Source organism: Crocuta crocuta, unplaced genomic scaffold, assembly GCF_008692635.1.
Source record: "Crocuta crocuta isolate KB4526 unplaced genomic scaffold, BGI_CrCroc_1.0 scaffold546, whole genome shotgun sequence".
NCBI lineage: Eukaryota > Metazoa > Chordata > Mammalia > Carnivora > Hyaenidae > Crocuta > Crocuta crocuta.
This window is the reverse complement of record NW_027527441.1, coordinates 1,231,672-1,239,089: the sequence shown is the minus strand read 5'-3', so window position 1 is coordinate 1,239,089 and position 7,418 is coordinate 1,231,672.

Below are 7,418 nucleotides of genomic sequence, written 5' to 3'. Positions count from 1 at the left end.
CTCCACATCAAGTCTTTTCTATAATCTCTTTAGCCCCACCCTACACCTATAGGATGAAGCCTCAGAGATGGGGTTAGTGGGTAAGTAGATGAATGAGGCTTTGAAATAATTGAGAATTAGTTTTTGCCCTTGGTAACATTTAGGGCTCAATTAATGTAAGTTAGGTTATGTAAAAATAAAGTTGCATTTCTTTATTTGGTGAATGAGATTTTATACCCATTGCAAAAGTATTATATTCTCTACAATATAAATTATAAATTATATTGTATCTATAAATTATACCTGCCTTAATTTACCCCGAGGCAACAATAACATACTAGGAAAAGATCATGCATCCTCTTTGGTATCTGTTGGACCTGGATTTGAGTTGTAGCTCTATGTGAGCTCAGGAAGTTTACTAAATATTCCTATGCCTATTTTCTATGTATAAAATGTGGGAAATAATACCCATATCATGGAATTTGCTGGAGGATATTATGAGATGAGGCAAATGGAAATCTCTAGCCTTGTACCTTATATGTGATCTATTCTACTTTCCAATGTTAGCACTGGTAGGCGTAGGTTCAGATTAGAAATGGGTAGACCCTGGGGCGCCTGGGTGGCTTAGTCGGTTAAGCGTCCCACTTTCGCTTAGGTCATGATCTCGCGGTTCGTGGGTTCGAGCCCCGCGTTGGGCTCTGTGCTGACTGCCAGCTCAGAGCCTGGAGCCTGTTTCAGAGTCTGTGTCTCCCTCTCTCTCTGACCCTCCCCTGCTCACGCTGTCTCTCTCTCTCTCTCTCCTAGAAATAAATAAAAATATTTAAAAAAAAGAAAGAAAGAAATGGGTAGACCCTGAAAATAACCGGGTCTAGACATCACAAGGCCAGCATTTCTAGATGTGGCTCTGAAAGTTCCGCCTTGTCCAGAGTCAAGGGAACAGAATGTCCTGAAAGAATGACAAGATAGCCGGTCATCAGAACTGCGTAGTGCTCTTTTTTAAGCTTATTTATTTATTTTGAGAAAGAGACAGAGACAAAGTGTGAGTGGGGAAGGAGCAGAGAGAGAGAGACAATCTGAAGCGGGCTCCAGGCTCTGAGCTGTCAGCACAGAGCCCAACGTGGGACTCAAACTCAGGAAGCACAAGATCATTACCTGAGTTGAAGCCAGATGCTTAACTGACTGAGCCACTCAGGCACCCCAGAGCTATGTAGCACTCTTTTTTTTTTTTTAATGTTTTTATTTCTGAGACAGAGAGAGAAACAGCGTGAGCAGGGGAGGGTCAGAGAGAGAGGGAGACACAGAATCTGAAGCAGGCTCCAGGCTCTGAGCTGGCTGTCAGCACAGAGCCCAACGCGGGGTTTGAAGCCACAAACCATGAGATCATGACCTGAGCTGAAGTCGGACACTTAACCAGCTGAGCCACCCAGGCGCCCCACTGTGTAGCACTCTTAATAGCAATCTGGTTCTCCCTCAAGCCCCACTATTTCATCATCCAAGGGGGCAGCTTTTTAATCAAACTTATATTCTCATCAATTCTTATAATAAAACCTAATAACTTAAATATTCTGTTATCTTAATTCTTTTGACTCTGAAAGATGACTAATTAACTGAATGAGTAATTTATTTAAAACAATTTAGGCATTAAATAATTTTTTTGGTCCAACATTTTCAAATTACTAACCACATAGCAGGCACTGCTCTCACTACAAAGGATACAAACATGCATAAAACCAAGTCCTTTCTTCAAGAAGTTCCCGATATAATATGGAAGGCAGACATAAAAGTAGTCAGTTAGAAGAATATGCAATTAGTACAATAAGGGAAATATATTCAAGGGTCTATGGACTTGGCACAAAAGTGAGGGGGCAAAATGAGAATGAAACTAATTATTGACACTGACATAATTCCCATACAGCCCTTCACAGTGATGGCTATTGAATCCATTTCACAGATGGGGAAACTGAGGGTCAGAGAGCTAGATGACTCTTTCTTTCTTTGGTAGTAAAGTTTTAATTTATTTTTTTTTCTTTTTAATTATATTCAGGTTAGTTAACATACAGAGTATTTTTGGCTTCAGGAGAAGAGTCTAGTGATTCACCTCTTATGTATAACACCCAGTGTCAAAGAGCTAGGTGACATTTCTAAATGCAGTTGTCTGGACAACAGTGAGGCTGAGAAAAGCAGTCAGCCAGGCCATTCTCAATCCAAAGCCCACGGTTTACCCACTGTGCTTACACCACTTTGTGACTGCTTCGCAGCTCCACCACATCACACCTCAAGCATTTTTTCTGCAGTGACTTTTACATCTGCCATGAGATAATTCATAAACAGTCCATTAACAGCCACAGACAAAAGACACTACATTTTTTTAAAAATTTGTTCCACCCCCATTATGAGTACTGGTATTATTTTGTATTTATGCTTTTCTTGCCGACTATATTAAACTTGACACATTTACTGTACATTTTTATTCCTTCTCTAGATCTGGTTGAGATTGAGGATTTTTCTCTAATTAGTTTATATATTAGAGTTTATGTTTCATTCTGGAACTGCCTGGAGACTCATTGGTGTTATAGGTGCAAGATAAACGTTGGTCGTTATCATGATAAAACCTCAATAAACATTTAAGCAATGCAAAGTTATAATTTGGGGAAATTTATGGAAGAATTGGAAGTAATTCAAATCATGAAAGATTCCATTGCTAGATGTCGCTGGGCTGGTTTCAGGAACGCACAACGCGTTGCTCATTTTTACCCTGGCTCTCTCTCCACACGACTCAATTTTGACAGGCAAAAGCAATTGAAGTCACTGTTTTGGAACTTAGTTCATCTTCTTTGCCATTCCTCCTTCTCATGTCTCTCTCCATCCAATCTGTCATCAGCGCACAAGTGCCCTGGCCTTGAGCTGGCCTCCGCAGAGGCATAGAAAGATGAAGAAAATTCTGGGAAAGAGGGAGAGCTATCACGGCGTGCATAGGGCTTTGCCCTTGAGGCTCTCTGTGCTTTCTGGCACTTGAAGGTGTGAGTAACAGCAATGTAACCACAAGCACCGGTGTACATAGGCTCATGACAGCCAAGATCAACAGAGAAGTAGAAAGCCGGCCATTGGTGAAAGGAGGGAGCCTTATAAATGCTGAAGAAGACAGCAGCTCTTAACAAATGCCGAAGGCCTGGGCAAAACCAAATAGAAAGGAGACTTTTAAGGCTTTATCACAGCTTTTTCTCATGTGCCTGGAGTAATACAATGCACACACAAGCGGAAATGTGCTTCTGCAGCAAGACTGTGACGCTGAGGTGAGTGAGGCGGCAGAGAACTGTCTTACTTGGGTTAGCACATTTGGGCACCAGAATCTTGACTTCGATAGGTAGGTTCTGACAAGTCAAATGAACTAGCCAAACATTTAGTACCCAGGGAGAGTGATCTTGTTTTAAAATTATCCTCCAGTTATGTTAAACATAACAAAGCTTAAATGAACAGCATGATTAATTTTTATATATGCACATACCTGTGTACATAGTACTCCCATAAAATGTACATTTCCATTACCCCCAAATGTTCCTCTAATTTTTCCTCTTGAAGGAATTGTTCACCATATGATTTTATGAAGTTCATTAAATGTTTCGAGAAGTGAATAAACCCACATTCTGCAATGATAATGTAGAAGGGTATGATATAAAGCGAATGTAATCGTGTGTGTGTGTGTGTGTGTGTGTGTGTGTGTGTGTGTATGCGCACGTGTGCACGCAGATGGTCACTTTCCATATGTTTCTAACCAGGAAGCCAAGAGCCACTGCATCATGCTTGCCTCAGGAATGGGTCTGATGGTCTGAATAGTCTGAATCTCTCTACTTGTAGGTCTTCCATTTTGCCTGTTCCTTATTGCCTGTACCCTGCAATGAACTTGTATCAGACTTTTGCCAGTGAGCTCCATGTACTTGTTCAAGATAAATGTCTTACAATCCAATTCATTTGTACCTGATTTGAATGGAAGGAGTTACTTTCTTCCACACAACCACTGGGAGTGGCATGCTGTGTTGTAGCTCTCTAATCTACACCAGAATGATCGAAGACTCTCTGCGATCCCCATCACAGCCCTGTTTTTTCTGTAGAGACAACATTCTTAGTGCTTCCTGTGGTGACAAGTGGCATTTTAAACCTCTTTTGTCAGGTAGTATCACTTCCTGCTTGGATTCTCCATTTTCAGAGGGCTCTGAGACACCCCATGTGATACTATGAAACACCCTTCTGGCAGCAACAGCTTCCGTTGTGATAAGGTGGTCATTCAATGTCAGTACCTTGTGTATTCACAAGAATTTTGTATTTCATTAGGTAATGTGCCATTTTTAAATTTTGACAATTATCCTGTGATGAAGGTATTCTTCCTATCTTTCNTATGATATATATGATACATATATATGATATATAATGTATATATGATATATATGATACATATATATGATATATAATGTATATATGATATATATATTATATATCATATCCAGCTAGAATAAATAATGGTGCAGTAAAATCCAGCTGCATGAACTCAACCTGTCACCTTTATTTCTGTTGGTTGTTGGTAAATATGGTATTATTTTTTTTTTTCACATTACTAAAGGTTAAAACCCATGGGACAAATTGTTCAGTGACACCACTAGTTATCAGACGTCTAAGGAGAAGCAACTGCAGATGCAAAAATTCTATTTCACACTGGTTATCTCTGTTCTTCTATTGAAAATATCTCATTGAATTACAAGTGTGACCATATCAGCCTTGCTTAACATTTCCACTGTCTTCTCATCTTCCACAGACAAAATAAAAACTCATTACTAAGTTTAAAGGGTACTCAGAAGCTGACATGTGCCTCACCAGATTCATCTCCCCCTTAACTCTCACACCTACATTATCTCAAAGTCTGTACTTTAACTAGTTTCATATTCTTGTGCTTCTTCAGAGAGTGTGCTTTTTCTTATTTCCAGACCTCTGTGCATATTCTGGTTCAATTTCTGCTACACTTTGTAAACTTGACAGTTTATAAGTCACTTCCTTTGAGAAGTTCTCCCTTGTGATTGGTTATTTTGGCCTCCTAGAACCATTTCTAGCATACGAGGCTCTAAATAATTTTTTACTAAATAAATAGAAGTTGATAGATAAACAACATGGAGAAAAATGCAGAGAATAACTCCATTTCTTCTTTTCAAATTTGTTTATTTATTTTGAGAGAGAGAGCAAGCAGGGGAGGGGCAGAGAGAGAGGGAAAGAGAGAATTCCATGTATGCTCCTCACTGTCAGTGCAGAGCCCTACATGGGGCTTGAACTCATAAACTGTGAGATCATGACCTGAACTGAAATCAAGAGTCAGGCACTCAACCGACTGAGCCACCAAAGCACCCCTGTTACACATTTTCAGAAAGCAAAGCATTATAGGATTGAAAATTTGGCAGGAAGTAAAACTTACTTTTGAAGTTTCATTCTTTTCTATGAGCTATTTCCTTAATCTGGGGACCACCATTTTAACTTGAGTGAGCCAATACATACCTCAGTTCCTCCCTACTCATTGAATATTTGTTGTACATTCCAGTGTCTAAGACTGTTACAGATTCTGGAGATTAAAAAAATGTGTAAGACAGATAAAATTGCACCCTCGCTGAGCTTACAACCTAGTGCAGAGGAGGACAGGCAACAACCAAGTGAAGAAATAAATACACAGTTTCAGTCAGTGATAATCAGTACAAAAATAAAATAGTAAGGGGAGCAGAATATGATTGGTATGGAGTCACCTGGATCATTTTTAACAGGGTCAATAGGAAAGATAACTGGAAGAGGTTATAATTGATCAAAGACCTGAATAAAGTAAGGACATGAGCTAAATATCTAGAAAAGAGCATTCCAGGACAATGAGATAACAAAAGTAAAAGCCACCACACACACACACACACACACACACACAGAAACATATTAGAAGGAATTAGCTTACAGCATCATGAGGTCTATCTAGGCAAGTCTGAAATCTGTAGGACAAGTCATTAGAAACACTGGCAGGAGCAGATGCTATGGTCCACAAAAGGATAGAATTTCCTTTTCCTCAGAGAAATCTCAGTTTGCTCATAAGTTCTTTCAACTGATTAAATGAGGTCCACCAAGATTATCAGTGCTAAAGCACTTTACTTAAAGTCAATTCATTGTTGCTATGAGTCATACATATAAAATACCTTCCTAGCAACACTAGATTAACATTTGATTCTGTAACTGGAGACTAGCCAAGTGGATATACACAATTAGCCATTACTATGGGATAACACATAGTGAGAACTGTAAAAGGGCCAGTAAGGTAAGAGTGGAACAAGCCAAGTAGAGAGTAATGAGAGAAGAGATATGAGAGACATTTAGGGACACGGTCAGACATGGCCCAGAAGACCACAGTAGAGACTTCGTGTTTTAGTCCATAAGAGAAGGAAAAACACTGGAGGGTTCTGAGTAAGAAAGGACACAATGAAATAAATGATAGACTGAGAGAGGGCAAGATGGCGGAGAAGTAAGGAGCTCCGTACTTGCACTCGCGCCCATACATCACACAGAAAAGATCTGAAGCCATTGGAAACCTTACAAAACCTGAGAGATTGGGAGAAAAAGGACGCAGAATCCACTGAGAGAGCCTTCTAATGTGAGTGCGAACCGGGGAAGATAAAATCGGGCCGGGATCGGAGACTCCAGGGTGGGAGACGATCCCCCTCTACCCTCTACGGGGAGTGAGAGGGGAAAAGGAGAGAGTCCGAAACAGAAAAACCTCCGCTCGGGGGAGAAAAACCTCCCCTCGGTGCATAGAAAGACCGTACTTGCCAAATACCTGCACACCAGGTCCCCTCACGCCAACTGGTCCTGGGGGGAGCTGAGCACACAAACTGCTTCTTTGTGCTGGTTCCTGGAGGCTGGACTTCAGAGCGGTGGCGCGCCTGCCACCATTGTAGCTCCCGGGCGGCTGGGGACCCTGAAAGAGCCACGCAGACACCGGGCGTCCGCGCTCCTGGCTGGCTGGAACTCCAGAGGGAAGGCAGAGAACTAAAAACTGGATTATTAGCCTGTGAGTTCGTGTTTCGGGTGACGAGCCATAGAGGGACCCGGTTTTCCTCACTCCAGAGGGCTCGGGCTCAGAGCCCCCGGCAGGCGAGCCCCCGCCCATGCGGCCAGCCTGACCCAGAGAAGGGAGCAGCGATTCTGATTCCACCCCCAGAGCTCCACAGGGGGCCTGGTATTGCCCGAGGGGGTTGCCTGGGAAGCTGTGTCTAAGGCAACTTCAGCGGGTCGCGCAGACTGGGATTTGGAGATTGGAACTGGCCTGGGTTGAAGAGTGCAACCAACTTCGGCTGCGCCCCCGGTACGGGGAGTTTACACGCTCAAAAGAGCGAGGTGCAGCTCTTGGTTCAAGAAGGGACTGGAGCACC